The sequence below is a fragment of the Tamandua tetradactyla genome, chromosome 18 (genome assembly GCF_023851605.1).
Source record: "Tamandua tetradactyla isolate mTamTet1 chromosome 18, mTamTet1.pri, whole genome shotgun sequence".
NCBI classification, from domain to species: Eukaryota; Metazoa; Chordata; class Mammalia; order Pilosa; family Myrmecophagidae; genus Tamandua; species Tamandua tetradactyla.
The window spans coordinates 77,559,071-77,574,790 of NC_135344.1; the positions used below are offsets into that span (position 1 = coordinate 77,559,071).

Genomic DNA, 15,720 nt, shown 5'->3' on the forward strand with positions numbered 1-15,720 from the left:
TGACATGCCCAACTGCGGGGGTAACCTTTTGATTACATGGAGATGTGACTCCACCCACTCCAGGTGGATCTTAATTAGTTTACTGGAATCCTTTAAAAGAGGAAATATTTTGGAGAGAGTCAGAAACAACAGAGCTGACAGAGAGAGAGCCAACAGACACTTCAGAGCCGACAGAGAGAGCAAAGACATGGATGTTTGGAGATGCTTGGAGCCCAGAAGATGTTGCTGTGTACCTTCCTATGAGATGATAAGCAAGCCAGAACCTGGAGAGAGCCAAGGGAAGCCAAGAGGTGAAAGCCAGCCTAAGAGAAGCAAAGTCAGGAACTGTCACAAGAACAGAGGCTGAAAGCAATGGAGCCCAGGAGCAAGAGGCCAGCAGATGCCAGCCACATGTCTTCCCAGCTGACAGAGGTGTTCCTAGACCCATCACCCTTTCTTAAATTAAGGTATCTTTCCTGGGTACCTTAGTTTGGACATTTTTATAGGCTTAGAACTGTAAACTTGTAACTTATTAAATTCCCTTAATTTTTGAAAAGCCATTCCATTTCTGGCAGCTTGCAAACTAGCACAGTGGGCTACCCACTGGGGCATGGGCAGCGGCCAGGGTGAGCACACCCAGGTGCCGAAGTCAGGATTGAAGCAGGCTGGACATTCACCTGGGATGAAAAGAAAGAGCAGCCTGTGACTGGCCATTCTTAGGGTGCTGGGTGGGAGCGGAAGCCTCCGCCTGCCCTGGGCTGCCTTGCTCAGACCCCCGCAGCCTTCCCTCCCCACCTTGAGCTTATGCAAGCACAAGCCACAGTGAGCATTTGTCAGAGAATTGTCTCAAAGGTCCAGGGTGTTTCCTCCAGAGAGCTTTCAATGCTTAGTGAATATTTGTTGAATGAACGAATGAGCTGAAGAACTTGGGAAGGGAAACCTTGAAGCTGGTCTTAGAGTTAGTGACAACAAACTGTTCCTGTTGGTGTCAGCAAACCCTTGTGAAATGTGTTTCAGATGAGCCTTTCTTGGGCCATTTTCAAGGCCTCTTCCCCACGCAGGGAAATCTCATGCAGCGTTGAGATCTTTTATAAATTATACCAGACTCACATTAGTGAGATGGGTTTGCCCATCAGAGTATTCCTTTTACATATTTAAAGGGGGAGGGAGCCCTCTGAAAGCAAAATGCTATTTATGCTTTCATGCCTGTATATTTTTGTTCATGCTGTGTGTGCTCCCGTGTTCTCTGGATTAAGGAAAAATAAATGCCGGCGCCCGTCTCTTAGAATGAGTGATCCTGGGCTGCTGTGGCCACTAGAGTGAGGTGTTCCCCAGGTGGGGGCCCCTGGCCAGGGCTGAGCATCGTCCTCAGATGGGGCTTAAAGGGGATTAAGAACAGAAGTGAAGAATAGCACCTGGTGAGGTGGTCCCAGCAGCAGCCAAAGTGTGAGAGCTGCCGAGCGGTGCCTGCGTCAGCCAGAGGAGCTGAGGCCGGGGGCCACAGGGGTCCTCATGAGCTCTTAGCTGATGCAGCCGCCCCACCTGCCCTGCCCTGCCAGGGGTGACCGGCTTGTGCACACAAGTGTTTAAGGTTTAAAGATAAACTTTCATCCATGAACTCAAAGGCTTTTTTTAAAAATTTAATTTATTTTGTATTATCAAACCAAAACAACCACAATCAAACATGAACATTCTTAACATACAAACATTCCGTGTATGGTGTACAATCAGTCTCTCACAGTATCGTCACATAGTTTTGTATTCATCACTGTGATCATTTTTTAGAACATTTGCATCACTCCAGAAAAAGAAATAAGAAGAAAAAAGAAAAAACTCATACATACCATACCCTGACCCCTCTCTCCCATTGACCACTAGTATTTCCATCTACCCAATATATTTTAACCTTTGTTTTCCTATTTTTTTCTATACCCCTTATTGCTCCCTTTCAATGATCACTAGTATTTCAATCTACTCAATTTATTTTAACGTTTGTTCCCCCTATTATTTATTTATTTTTAATCCATATGTTTGACTCATCTGTCCGGACCGTAGATAAAAGGCACATCAGACACAAGGTCAAAGGCCTTTAAAGTGATTTGTAAACTGACCGAATAGTGTGCGCGAAGAGCTTGATTAGGGGTGGTGCCCGCAGGTGAGAAGCAGCCCGCCAAATGTGCTGGCTGAGACTTGGAGTACTCCGTAGCTATTTAAAAAGGAATGGATCAATTTCTCAATGTATGAAATATGCATTTTAAATCAGGTTAAACCCCAAAGGGGATTATTTGCAACCATTTCAAAGTGCCAGTATGCCATTAGCAAAGGACAGAATGGATTTTTGGGTCCCATACAGGTGTCTGAATTCCTCATTGAAAAACCCGGACTTTCAGAATAGTCACTTGCAGTCTCGGAGTTACTACCCCTAAGGATTCAATTTCAGGGTGATTTCAGCAGTGCTGTTGGGCTGGCGGGACCCCTGAGTAGCACGGACAGGCGGGAGGGAGAAAGCCGAGGCCAGGGAAGGTCCGGGGACACTGGGGCTTGTTCTGCCCCCCTTGGGACACTGGTCTCTCAGCAAGACCCTGTCCGTCAGTGGCAGCTCCCCAGCTGCACCTGTGTTCCCCACCTGTGGGTTAGTTGGAAAGGCATTGCACATGGAGGGGCGAGTTCTTACTTTGTAGTCTGCTCAGTAAAATCATGCACCTTGAGTAATACAGGAAATTGTATACAACTGTCAGTGTTCAGACTGAAATTCTCCTTTCTTATCCACATGAAACCTTTTGTGGCCTCTAGCCATGCCAGGCTGTCACACCCAGAAGGCTGTGCCTGGTGGCAGCAGGCGGCTGCTGGCCTCGCCGCCCCTGAAACGCTGGTGGTAACCAATGGAGCTTGGTTTTGCTTTGACAACTCCTCCTACAGCCAACACTATTGTTTTGGGCCACAGGCCATTCCTATTTTTTTGCTAAATAAGGAAAAACAAAGGCTATTCCAGGCACGGAGCTGTGCTGGTGGCTGGTTTATTTGTAGTCTTGCCCTGGCACACTGCCCTCGTCACTGTGGCCACCAGGGAATTTTTCTGAAAACTGCCACGACAGACGCGCAGCCTGCTTCCTGAGTCTCCGAGACTCAGCCCCAGGTGGTGGGCTGTATGGGAGATGTTTTACGTACACATGAAACAAACCGTTCAGACCTTGGGCGGTGGGGGTGGAGAGGCTGTGCCTGCACAAAAGGAACCAGGGAGAAACGTCCCCTGAGCCTCGTAGAGACCGGGGGGGATGCTTTTCTCTAATGTCTGCACCGTTTAATCTGAAAGAGTGGTGTATGGTTGCAAGCCGCGACTTGTATGGGATTCTCTGCGGTGTGTGTGTGCTGCATGCATTGAGGGGCAACGATGAGAGGGAGAGAGTGGAGAGGGACAGAGGGGAGGGCAAGAGGGAGCAGGGGGGAGAGAGAAGCTATGAAAGCGTTGCCTCTGCAGCTTCCAGCTCCAAGGCCACGAGGGAGGGGTGCCTGGCTGAGGTGGGCACTCATAGTGGATCTACCGCAGAGAGCTGGATGCCGTGTGGCCACCAGGACGAACCAGAGCACGTCCTGTGGGGTGCTTTCCCGGTAAGCGCTGGCATTTCATTTCTCCTCCTCCAAAAGCTCCTGGCACAGCTCCAGGGGAGAAAGAATATATTGAGATTCACAGATGTCCCCCCTCTCTCTCTGCCTTGTCTGGTTTGGTAGTCACCTGTTAAAAAGATTATTGACTGCAATAGAGAAAGGCGAACTGTCCGGCTGAGCTGCCAGCCTCTGTGCCCAGGGCGTCTGGGACGGAACCCACCCCCAGGAGGTGCAGAGTAGTTGCTGGTGCGTGCTGCTGGAAATGCCCTGGGGGCTGGGCTGGCCTGAGGAGCTCAGACCCCGGGCTCCTTCTCTGCCGTCCCCAGTTTCCTGCCACGGAGCTTGCTTGCTGGTTTCTGTGGATGGCAGGTGGTAATTGGTAGCCATGGTCTGTGGTCGGAGCTAAGGATCTGAGTCTAGCACCTGGGCTGGGCCCCCGCTGATGTGGCTGAGAAAGAGAGAGAGAAACACACACACGCACACGCACACACGCACACATGCTCACACCCTCTCTGGCCGTGGTGTGGGCTGCATGGAGAGGGGGCTGCGTGGAGCGGAGGCTGTGTGCAGCAGAGGCCGCCTGGTGCAGCGATGCTCTGAGCCCTGGGCTGTGTCAAGGTCAGACTCAATTATGCCAGGTGGCAGCCGGAACGGCACCGCGTGGAGGGAGGCCCAGTTTAAAGGCCTGTTGCTGAGCAGAGGTACTTTCCTGGGGCCGGCTGCGGGGTGCCTGTGCTCTGGGGATTCTTGTGTTCGAGCCCGGAGTTGAGCCTGAGCACGGAGTTAAGCCGGGTGGAAGCTCTTTCTCAAGTTTTTTTCTCCCTCGGAGAAGTCTGTCCACTCAGCCTGTTTCAGGGCAGGGGGTGGGAGTCGGGGGAGGGAGGAGAGTCTCTTCAGGAAGACTGATTTCAAGTTTTCCGAGGTCTTGGGAGTCTGCGGTTAGTTTATCCCTGTTGGAGAGGTTGTGCATAAATACGCAGGCTTGTTGCTTTGGAGTTCTGTCGCTTGCACATGCTGTGGACTTGAGGCTATAAACTCCCCTGGAAAATTCTGTTCCTCACTGCTAGACTGAAGTATACTTTCTTTTTCACCCCGTCGTTGAAAACAGCTTTTGAGAGGAAAGGTGCACTTCTCAGCTTTTGGCCAGTTTCTCGTGTCTTCGGTGTTAACAGGGATTCCAAGGGGGAAGCAGAGAGAACAGAGTGTGAGAGATGGGCAGACACAAACAGATGAGTTGAGATCGGTTGTGTGCAGAAATGACTTCTCTTAACTGAAGAAAGACAGCTCCTGGTGCAGCTGTGTTTTCTGATACACTTTCCTAAATTAATAATGTGGGGGTGGGGTGAGGGTGGATTTTAAATGAGTCCTATAGAGGGAATTAAGGTTTTATGTATGTGTTTTTCCCATTTATAGCCTGGCAGAGGGAGAGACTTTGAGAAGGTTTGTAATTGCTCTTACTTCTCTGTGGGTTTTTTTTTTTCCAGGAAACCCTGTCAGTCCTCTTTGATGGGGCCATACTTGGCTAAATTTTTTTCTTAAGAGATCATGAAGCTTCAGATCTCATATGTACCAGATTAGATGTGGGGTCTTTGTAAGCAGACGAGGCTCTAGTCCAGCCCAAAGAGAGGGTGGTGTCCGTGTCAGCGTTCCAGGAAATCCTCATCAGCACAATCATCCCTGATACCACCTGAGAACACCTGTTCTGGGAGGGCAGGTGTGGACGGTCAGACAGAGGAGCCACCAGTGGACCCTCGTCCTTTAGCTGACCTCTGCCCTGACCTCCTCACCTGCGATTCCAGGTGTCAAGTCCCAACTTCATTATCATGCAAAGCATTTTCTGTGAAACTTTATGAGCATAGACAGGATTATGTAAGGAAGATAGCTTGCAGCAGCCTGGAGGCTCTTTTCCCAGTCACAGTTGGCACCTCCCTCGAGTGGTAATTGTTGAGTGTGACAAAACTTCAGCACCCCCGCCGCCTTTAGCCAGTGTTTGGTGGGAACTGGCTCTGTGCTAACCAGTGTTCAGGGCGGGGCTGGTGGGGGGGGTCCCAGCCTTCTGGGGTGTCCTCGTTCAGCATGTGTCGCGAGCGCCCACTCTGTGCATACGCGTGACTGCTGAGGGCGTGAACAGGCTCTTGTCCCAGGACACGCTCCACGGGGGAAAGACCCGGAAATGGGCAATAGCGAGGCAGCCGTGAATGCTAAGGTGGGTGGAAATGACACCAAGGAGTCCCTCCAGCCCCACCCGTCTTCCTGTCACTGGTGCAACTCAGCCTGTAGGATGTTTTGGAGATAACCTACTAGCCTTTAGGAACACTTAGTACCTAAAAAGTGCAACGGAGTCATAAATAAAGAGCAAGACACCCCCTGCCCAACGCTTGGCCCGAAGCTGTCATCGTCTCCATCACACCCACCTCTGCTCAGGAGGACAGAGAGAGGAAAGAGACACAGACAGACTCTCATTGTGCAGAAGTGAAACGAAACTGCCAGCTGTCGCAGGGGCAGCGGCTGTGCATGAACAGGGTGAGGGGGGCGGGGGGGGGGCTTATCGAGTGCGCTGGAAAAGGGAGGTGGTGCGAGGGTGAGCTTCCTACAGCGGACAGCTCATGGGCCCCAGGAGGACCAGTGGGTTCTGCGGGTGGGAGATGGGGTGGAGGTGTCGGTGAGTGTGGGCGATGCCTGCTGGGTGGAGGCATTGATGAGAATGGACAATGCCCACTGGTTGGAAGTGTCCATGAGGACGGATAATGCCTGTTGAGCAGAGGTGTCCATGATGATAGGTGATGACCCATTTGAGGGGAGCCCAGAGCTCTGCCAACAGCTTTCAGCCCATTGGTGGCATCCCGTCATTTTGCATGACATATTTCCTGAATGCTGCAAGATGTTTCTAGGACCTGGTGAAAACAAGGGGCAAATAAGATGTCTCCACACACACAAACGATGGCACACAACAGGGCCTCTAAAGGCATAAATTACACAACTGGAGCCTAAAAATTATTAAACGTTCAGAAAATAGGGCACCGTAAAGCATGATATATTAACGCAGGGAAGGCCGAATGGAAGGTGTTAACCATCCCACAAATAGCAGTAGATTATGTTAGGAAGCTAAGGTGGCAGAACCACAGTTCCCCAGCATCCTTTAGAGAAGCACATTCGCCCACGCCTCGGAATGATCCACTTCAGTGCCTCCCTGGGCCAGATGAGAGACCTGCGGGCTTGCCCCATCTCGTCTGTCCCTACAGTTCTCCATCCTACAGCCTGAGACGCCAGGGTGTGTACTTATTAAAATAGAGGTCAGCATCACCTCGTCACAGTCTAGGGTAAAGAAAAAGTGTGTGTATGTGTGTATATCGGTGTGTGTGTTTGTGTGTGTGTATGGTGCATCGATGCCTTCCTGCAGGTTTTATACTAGATTTTATTGCAAAGTCTCTGGTGTTTGGCTTTCAGTGAGTTGTTTATTATAACATCATGAACTATAGCCCCATAAAAGGAGGGTGTGAAATTTCTACTTTGGCCTTAAATTCTTTCCTTACGTGGCCTGCTCCTTGGCGTTATTTTGCCAACGTCCATAGCTCTTGAAATCAGGGGGACCTGATCAGTAAGCTATGTTCAGAATCCCCATGGGGCACCTGAGATGTCGGAAACCCTAACACATCCTCTGATTTTCTCCCAGCGCTGTCGTTCCTACTTTAACAGTTCTTCCAGAGTCCGTTCTCCTCTTAGCCTCCGCTTCCAGTCCCGCCACCCAAAACCAAAGCCACACTGCTGCTCTCCTCTGTGCCCCAGGTTCTCTGCACCATTCCACATTCCTTCCCCTACCAGCCTTTTCTTTAAAACCCCACTTGAAAAAAGGCCTTAGGGTTTTATTTTCCAATGGAATGCCCAAGGGACCAGAGGGCAGCAGAGCAGGGGTAGGGAAGGAGCAGCCTTGGGTGCCTAAAGACCTTCTCAGCTAGGGTTGGATGGTGCAAAGGCCATGGGTCCCAGGCTGGGGTCAGGGGTCAGCTGGTGGGGTGTCTCACTGTGTGCTCAGGCCATGGGTCCTGGGCTAGGGTCAGGGGTTAACCGGTGAGTGTCTCACTATGGATGCAGTGCATGGGTTCTGGGTGAGGTCAGGGGTCAGCTGGCCCCGGGCTGGTGTGAGAGGCCTTCCTGGTGCACAGGAAGCAGAACCTTTCTGGTTCTGCTGGGATGCATGCCCCTCTTGAGTGCAGACCACCGTGCACCCAGGGGGTGCCCCCCTCTTCCACATGTCTCTGGGTACCCCTGGCCTGGGGAGCAGTAACGAGGGAGTGAGGTTGTACCGCGGGGGGTGTGGGCTGCAGGCCACAATCTCGTAGCCAATGCTTCTGCACAGGACGGGCCTCGGCACTGAGGAGGCCACCTGTCCACCCAGGCCTGTGCGTGGAGGCAGTGAATGGCCGGGCGAGGAGCCCAGACACCCCTGAAACGTCTGTGGTAGGACCACGAGCTCAGAAAGACTGGACATATTGAAGAACAGACGTGAAGGATCTCCTTGGAGCCTCGTGCTGTTTGAAAGGAGGCAGGGCACAGGGATGGCTTCGGATAACGGGAAGCGTTTCTGACTTGTCCTGTGACATTTCTTTGTGGAGTGGGTGTAAGCCAGGCCATGGGCACTAAAACCACATCCCACGGCTGTCAGGTTGGGGTTAGCTGAGGCCCAGAGTGGTCTCCATGGGGGGACGGGGGCTCTGCCACTGGGAAGGGAGGAGGAGGGGGGAGGGAGCACGTGTCACTCACCACCTTCCTTCCAGAGTGTGCTGGGCATGCGTTGAGGTAGAATTCTCCCATGCAGGGGGACGGGGAAGGCGTGGGGGGCCGGTGCTCCCCTCCCCACCTGCAGGAAGCTGTCGGAGGTGGCGAGCTGCGGTGCAGAACTCCTGCCCGCTCCTCTGGTCTCTGTCCACCTGATGTCCGCCTGAGAGCCAGCACCCTGCTGGAGGTGCCACAGCCTTGAGGGGAGCATGGCCTCCACCTTCTCCTGCTGTCAGGGCCGTCCCTGCCTGGGACTTACAGGACAGGGCACGGCCTGATTCCTGCCTCTGCTTCTGCCCAGAGCTCAGGGCAGCCCGCCTTCCACCCGGGCTCAGAGCTGTGGTCGGGGGTCCTGGGGTGCCTGGCGCTGGCTCCTGGCTTGGTGGCGATCCTGTAGTTAGGAAGCCCTTGGAATCCAGTCGTCCAGGACCTTCTTGGCCAGGAGGGGGAGAAGCTGGGGGTTCCTAATTCAGGAAACACTGTCTCTCGCCCACCCATGCCAGCTTGGTGCAAGAGCTTAGGTCCGGCAGGGCTGAGTGAGGCTGCCCATGGTCCAGGGAGGGCCAGGCCATAGCGGTGGGATGGGTGCCAGCTGCACCCTGTGGACCCCCGTCCTGCCCTTTGGGCCACAGGGCGTCTTGTTGCTGGTCACAGTGAGTCTGCAGGTCCCTGCCTCACCGCAGGCAGAATGGGGGCATCCCAGGAAGAGTGGACATGCATGTTGTGTGGTGTAGATGTGCCCCAGATGGAGGGGACACATGCCCATGTGGCATGGACACACCCTAGGCACACTGAACATGTGTGCCATCTGGAGTGGATATCCCCTGGATGGCGGGGACATGCCCTGGGCAGAGTGGACACACATACCATGTGGTGTGTATGTACCCCGAATGAGCTGGATGAGCACAGGGAGTGTGGAGTGGACATGCATGCCATGTGGAGTGGACATGCATGCCGTGTGGAGTGGACACGCATATGGAGTGGACACACCATGAGGAGTGGACACGCCATGAGGAGTGGACACGCCATGTGGAGAGGACACGCCACGTGGAGAGGACACGCCACGTGGGGTGGACACGCCATGTGGAGTGGACACGCCATGTGGAGTGGACACGCCATGAGGAGTGGACATGCCATGTGGAGTGGACATGCACGCCATGTGGAGTGGACACGCCATGAGTGGACATGCCATGTGGAGTGGACATGCACGCCATGTGGAGAGGACATGCCATGTGGAGTGGACACGCCAGGAGGAGTGGACACGCCATGTGGAGTGGACACGCCATGAGGAGTGGACACGCCATGAGGAGTGGACACGCCATGTGGAGTGGACACGCCATGAGGAGTGGACACGCCATGAGGAGTGGACATGCACGCCATGTGGAGTGGACATGCCATGAGGAGTGGACACGCCATGAGGAGTGGACACACCATGTGGAAGGGACACGCCATGAGGAGTGGACACGCCATGTGGAGGGGACACGCCATGAGGAGTGGACACGCCATGAGGAGTGGACACGCCATGAGGAGTGGACACGCCATGTGGAAGGGACACGCCATGTGGAGGGGACACGCCATGAGGAGTGGACACGCCATGAGGAGTGGAGCTGCGTGCCCCAACCACACTTCTAGTGCACCAGCACAGCACAGAAGGCAGGCTCAGACAGTAGGGGCATTGCTAAGAAATCAGGCCTCTTGGTCTCTGAACCAGAGTGCCCAATTGTGGTCAGGCTGGGCCTAACCAGAGGTTGCAAGACCCTTCCAGGAGGTCAGTAAATGCTCCTTTCCTACTGCATGTCTGTGGGAGGTTGGATTTTCCTCATTACTTCATGTCCCAGCAGACTGAGGGCAGAGGTAGAGATGAGAACTCAGCTGTCTCCATAAGACAGATCTTAAAGAGTTGTACAGAAGGCAAAACAATGGCATTTTTTTATCACTAAATGATTTTTAGTTTCAAAAAATATAATTATTTTCCATAAAAGTGTTATTTATGCTAACTTGCAATTAGTTTATTATTTTTTAATGAATAAATTATCAAAATTTTCTGTTTCAATTTCAGACATGGTAAATATCGATGGAGATAATCCACAGAGACTTAGAGGTACTTAGCAGCTTCGAGAGTATAGAGAGATGTATTAGTTAAAGTTCTCCAGAGACACAGAACCTACAGGAGATATATATGTAAAAATTAATAGATTTATTACAGGAATTGGCTCTCGCCGCTATGGCTACTGGCAAATCTGTGGGTACTGGCAAGCCTGTGAGCAGGCTACAAGTTGGAAACTTGATGAAGGTGACATTGAATCCCCCATGAGAAGCTGGCTGAAGTAGAAATAGAAATTCTTCCTTATGGCTGCTGAAATCCTCAGTTCTCCCTCTAAGGCCTCCAAGTGACTGGATAAGGAGACCACCCCCTCATTGCTGAAGGCAGTTTCCTTTGTTAACTGTAGATGCAACCAGCTGTAGATGCAGTCCACTGACTCTGCATGCAAATCCATCTTTGAAATACCCCCACAGTAACAATCAGGCCAGTGCTTGCTTAACTCAGTTATACCATAACTGAGCCAAGTTAACACATGAAATCAGTGTCATAAGGGTTCCTAAGACTCAAGTATTAGGTGCTTTGGCTGCACAGCCCTGTGATTAAGAATAGCCAATTGGGGTTTGTGCTGGCGGACACTGGTGTTCCAGATGCAGTCTATCAGAGGGGGCTCAGGTGAGTGTTGCAGGTTCACGGGATGCTCCGCCTCAGGAGCAAACTGGCTCTTTATGAAGGAAGACAGTGGAGAGCTTTCCTTTTTTTCTGCCCTGGGTGGGGGGAGATTTCCTTATAAAAGAACCAATTTTATACAGTTTCACACAGTTGAGATTTCCTCCTGCAGGCTTGTGTGAGTTTAACATACTAGTTCAGAAGACACATGCATTTCAGACAATGTAAAATTTCTGTGTGTTATCTCCGACCAAAAGATGAATAAAATCTAAAGTGAATGAAGATCTAAATATAAAAATACAAACATAAGCACTTTAGAAGAAAATATCTTCAAGAATATTGGAGAAAACCTTTATTTTAGTTTCTCAGCTGAGAAAATAACTACCAAGTGGTGGGTTGGCTTCAACAGCAGGAATTCATTGGCTCTCGGTTTTGAGGCTAGGAGAAGCCCAAAACTGGGGTGTCAGGGCAGTGCGCTCTGGGGCTTGCTGCCGGGGCTGCTGGTCCTCGGCTGTCCTGTCACAGGACGGTGCCCAGGTGGTGACTTTTCCTTTCTCCTCCGGTTCCACTGACCTTCCGTTTCTGGCTGTTCCTTATGGTTTCTCCTTCTGTGTCCAATTTCCGTTGCTTCTCGGGACGTTCGCCACACTGGGGTAAGGCTGACCCGCGTGTGGTTTAAGCACACCTCAACCAACACGGCCACGTGGACAGGACCGGGGTCAGGACCTAGCATGCCTCTGGGGAGGACGTGATTCATCTCTACCAGGGGTCCGACCAGGCAGGAAGCTGAGAAGCCACACACGACAAGACAGACAGTACATGCTGGCATAAAATTTTACATCTTCTGTATGGAAACTCACAGCTAGGTTTAAAGAAGTGACAGCCTTGGAGAAAATATTTGCATCACGTATACAAACACTTGTAGCCATATTATATAAAGACCATGTACAATTAAATGAGGAAACTGCAAATAAACTTAAACAGAAAAAGGAGAAAAGATAAATGCAAATTACCAATAACCACAGACAAAGATTTCAAATTACTAATAACTGGGAATTAAAACAGTATGTATTTTTCATTGTGGTAAGATGTATATAACACAACATTTCACATTTTAGCCACTTTTAAATGTACACTTCAGTGGTATTAATCATATTCACAGTGCTGTGCTCCCATCACCATCATCTATTTACTAAGATTTTTCATGACCCCAAAAGAAACTCTGCACCTCTCAAGCGACAACTCCCCATTCCCTCCCACCTACTCCACCCCCACCCCAGCCCCTGGTAACCCTAATCTACTTTCTGTCCCTACTGGTCTGCTTATTTTAGATATTTTATATTAAAAACTGAATCATACAATAGTCATCTTTTTGTGTCTGGCTTATTTCACTCAACACAATGTTGTCAAGCTTCATTCATGTTGTCGCATGTATCAGAATGCCGTTTCTTTTCATGGCTAAATAATATTCCATTGTATTTATATACTATATTTAATTTATCTGCTCACCTGTTAATGGACTCATTTTAGGTTGCTTCCACCTTTTGGCTACTGTGAATAATACCGCTATGAACACTGGTGTACAAATCTCTGTTTGAGCGCCTATTTTCTATTATTTAGGAATATATCTAGAAGTGGGATTGCCAGGTCTTATGGTAATTCTGTGTTTTACTTTCTGAGGAACCACCAAACTGTTTTCCACAACAGTCCACCATTTTACATTTCCACCAGCAATGTACAGGGCTTCCAGTTTGCCTGCATCCTTGCCAACACTTAACTGATTTCCACTTTTTATGTAAATGCAATCCTAGCAAGTGTGAAGTGCTATTTCACTGTAGTTTTGATTTGCATTTCTCTAATGGCTAATGATGCTGAACATCTTTTCATGTACTTATTTATGACTTATATACCTCCGAATGTCTACTCAAGTCTTTTCCTTAGTTTTTAATTAGTTGTTTGTCTTTTTGTAGTTGAGTTGTGGGAGCTCTTTATATACTCTGGGTGTTTATGAAGCACTTGTCAAAGACATGATTTGCAACTTTTTTCTCCCATTCTGTAGGTTGTCTTTTCACTTTCATGGTCATGTCCTTAAATGCAGAAAACTTCTTAATTTTGATGAAGTCCATTTTATCTATTTGGCTCTTTCATTGCTCATGCTTTTGGTCGTATCTAAGAAATCATTGCCAAATCCAAGGACATGACTGTTTCCTCCTGTTTTATGGTTTTAGCTCTCAAGCTTAGGTTCTTTTTGAGTTGTTTTTGCCTGTGGCGTAAGATACTATGTTGCCTATCAGATTAGCACAGTTAAAGGGTGATAACTGTCAATCCCGGGTTTGCAAAATGCCTCCTCTCGTTAGTGACAGCCTTGTCATGAGACAGGGCCTCCATAGCCATAGGGTATTAAATTATTATGCCCAGAAATTTTACTTTTAGAATCTTTCCTAGAGGTATACTGACAAATACACATGCACAGTCTTTGTTCATAATAGAAAAAGGAAATGTGAACCACCCAAACACCCACCGGTGGAGAGCGGTTGGGTAAATTACCGTGCATCATACCTTGGAATACTAGATTTGACTGTGGTAGAGCATGACATGCTTCAACACCGTGGTTTAAAGGTGGCTGTGATGTGTTAAGTGAAAGAAAAGCAGAAGGCTACCCTGAATGCACTGCAGAACTCCGCTAAGTGATGCACAGGGAGCCCGCAGTGGGCAAACACACAAACAGTGCAACGCTGGTGCACGGCCCTTTCCTCCAGGCAGGGGCAAGGGGTCCGCGGGGCCCAGGGGGACGGCCGCCTCGTCCTCTGCTCACCTCCATGGGTAAATTATCGGGAAGTGTTTATTTTTCTTATAATAGAAAACCTTTTCAAATGAAACACAAATAGACAAAAACAAACAAACAAAAATGCCCCCTAGAATTTTTTCGATACAGTTTGATCTGGGACAAGATTCCCCAGAAGGGCATCCTCCAGCAAAGCGCCCCTCCACAGAGCCCCTGCCAGCTCCTTCACTGGAGTCGTACTTCCTCCTCAGTCCATGTCCACAAAGCAATTCCATTGCCTTGAGAAAGGAAAGCACTTGTCAATTGCAGGGTTGCTTTAACCTAACCTCCAAAACGAACATGCGGTTCGGTCAAACAGGCCTTAACACCCCACTTGCCACCTCGGCCCTTAGCGAAACTGGAGCACTGCCTCCGTTCCTGTTCTTGGTGGGATGTGCACCCTGGGTTGGGGGTTCACCCTCCCCCTAGCTCTCCTTCTAGCCCCTGCCATCCTCTTGGACCCCTTCAGCTCACTCTGCCCAAGCCCCAGCAGCAGCGGCTGCTTTGCTGAACCCAGTGTACAGGTGGCCACTGTGCTGAGGGTGAGAGGGGGGCGGAATCACACAGACCTTCACTCCGTCTTAGCTACCTGCCAGGCCCTGCACTGTGCCAGACACTGAGGACAAGGAACCCAGGTGACATCCTAATCACCGCTTAGCAGGAGGCATGAGGCTGAAAACACATGGCTGCCATACCATGCCATGCCATGCCCTCGGGAATAGTCTTCTTCCAGGACCCAGGAGCCACTGGCCCAGCCCGAGGGCCCCAGAGGCTTCCCAAGTGGTGGCACAGGGAACAATAATGTGATGGCAAAGTATGTGACGGTGGCACCTCTGGATTAGCCACTGTGTCGCAGGGCTCACAAGCAGGGGGCACATTGGTATCTATGCCCCCATGGGTGCCTGTCCTGTTTGTAGGAGCTTCTCAGCCTTCCCAGGAGGGGTGTCCTTGGCCCTCAGCCTCTGAGGGCTTTGCAGAGCAACCACGGCCTCCAGATGAGTTAAGGCAGGGGCCCAAGCCCCCAGCGTGGCTCCTGGCCAGCTACAGCCCCTGCAACTGCTAACAGAGCACCAGCTTTGTTCCTCAGAAGATCAGTGTCCACTCCTGCCTCTGCCCTGCCAGCTAGGAATGTGCCCAGTGCCTCTACCTGTGCCCAGGTTGCTAACCATGGTAGCTCCACAGTTGTGGTCACTCTTATGCCTCTATCTGCCCTCCAGGCCACACCCGCAGGCCAGCCAGAGGGTCAGGGCGGGGTGTGGCTGCTGTCCCCTCCCCCAGGCCGTGCTGCCATATCCAGTTCCGTGCAGTCCAGCAGCCCCTTTGTAGATCTCTGCACACAGGCGTGCAGGTGGGCCTGAGTGGGGGACAGCACCAAGGACAGCGCATTCAAGAGTCCCCTGTCTAACCCCAGTCCCTGGGGCCCATGTGTGGGGGGCAGCACACAGCTGAAGTTGGGGGTGCATTACCAACCCATGAGGAGAGCACTGGGAGAACATGCCGAGGCCGCTGAGGCACAGCACAGGGAGAGGGAATATGCACGTGTGTATGCATTCACCTATGTGTGCATACATGTAGTGTGCATGAGAGTGGGGCGGGGGGTGCTGTGAGATGGAAAACTCCCTGTAAGACACTCTGCCCTTTCTTCTGGCCCTCCGTATACTGGCCCCCTCGAGCAGAGCTGGGCACTGGCAGTCACTGGCCCTGAAGGGTCAGCCTAGAGCAGGCAGGGCCACTGCAAGCCAGGGCCAGCAGGTCTGGGGCTCAGGGTCTACCCCAGCCCTGAGCCTCTCCTTCCCAGGTGAAACTGAAGGGTTTGAATCTCCTC

At 51.0% G+C, this 15,720-nt stretch overlaps 1 protein-coding gene across 7 annotated transcripts in view; it reads left to right on the plus strand.

Moving 5' to 3' along the window:
• LDLRAD4 (low density lipoprotein receptor class A domain containing 4) overlaps positions 1 to 15,720 on the plus strand; it is a 394,962-nt gene that overhangs the window by 362,756 nt on the left and 16,486 nt on the right. The gene's annotated exons all lie outside the window — the stretch shown is intronic.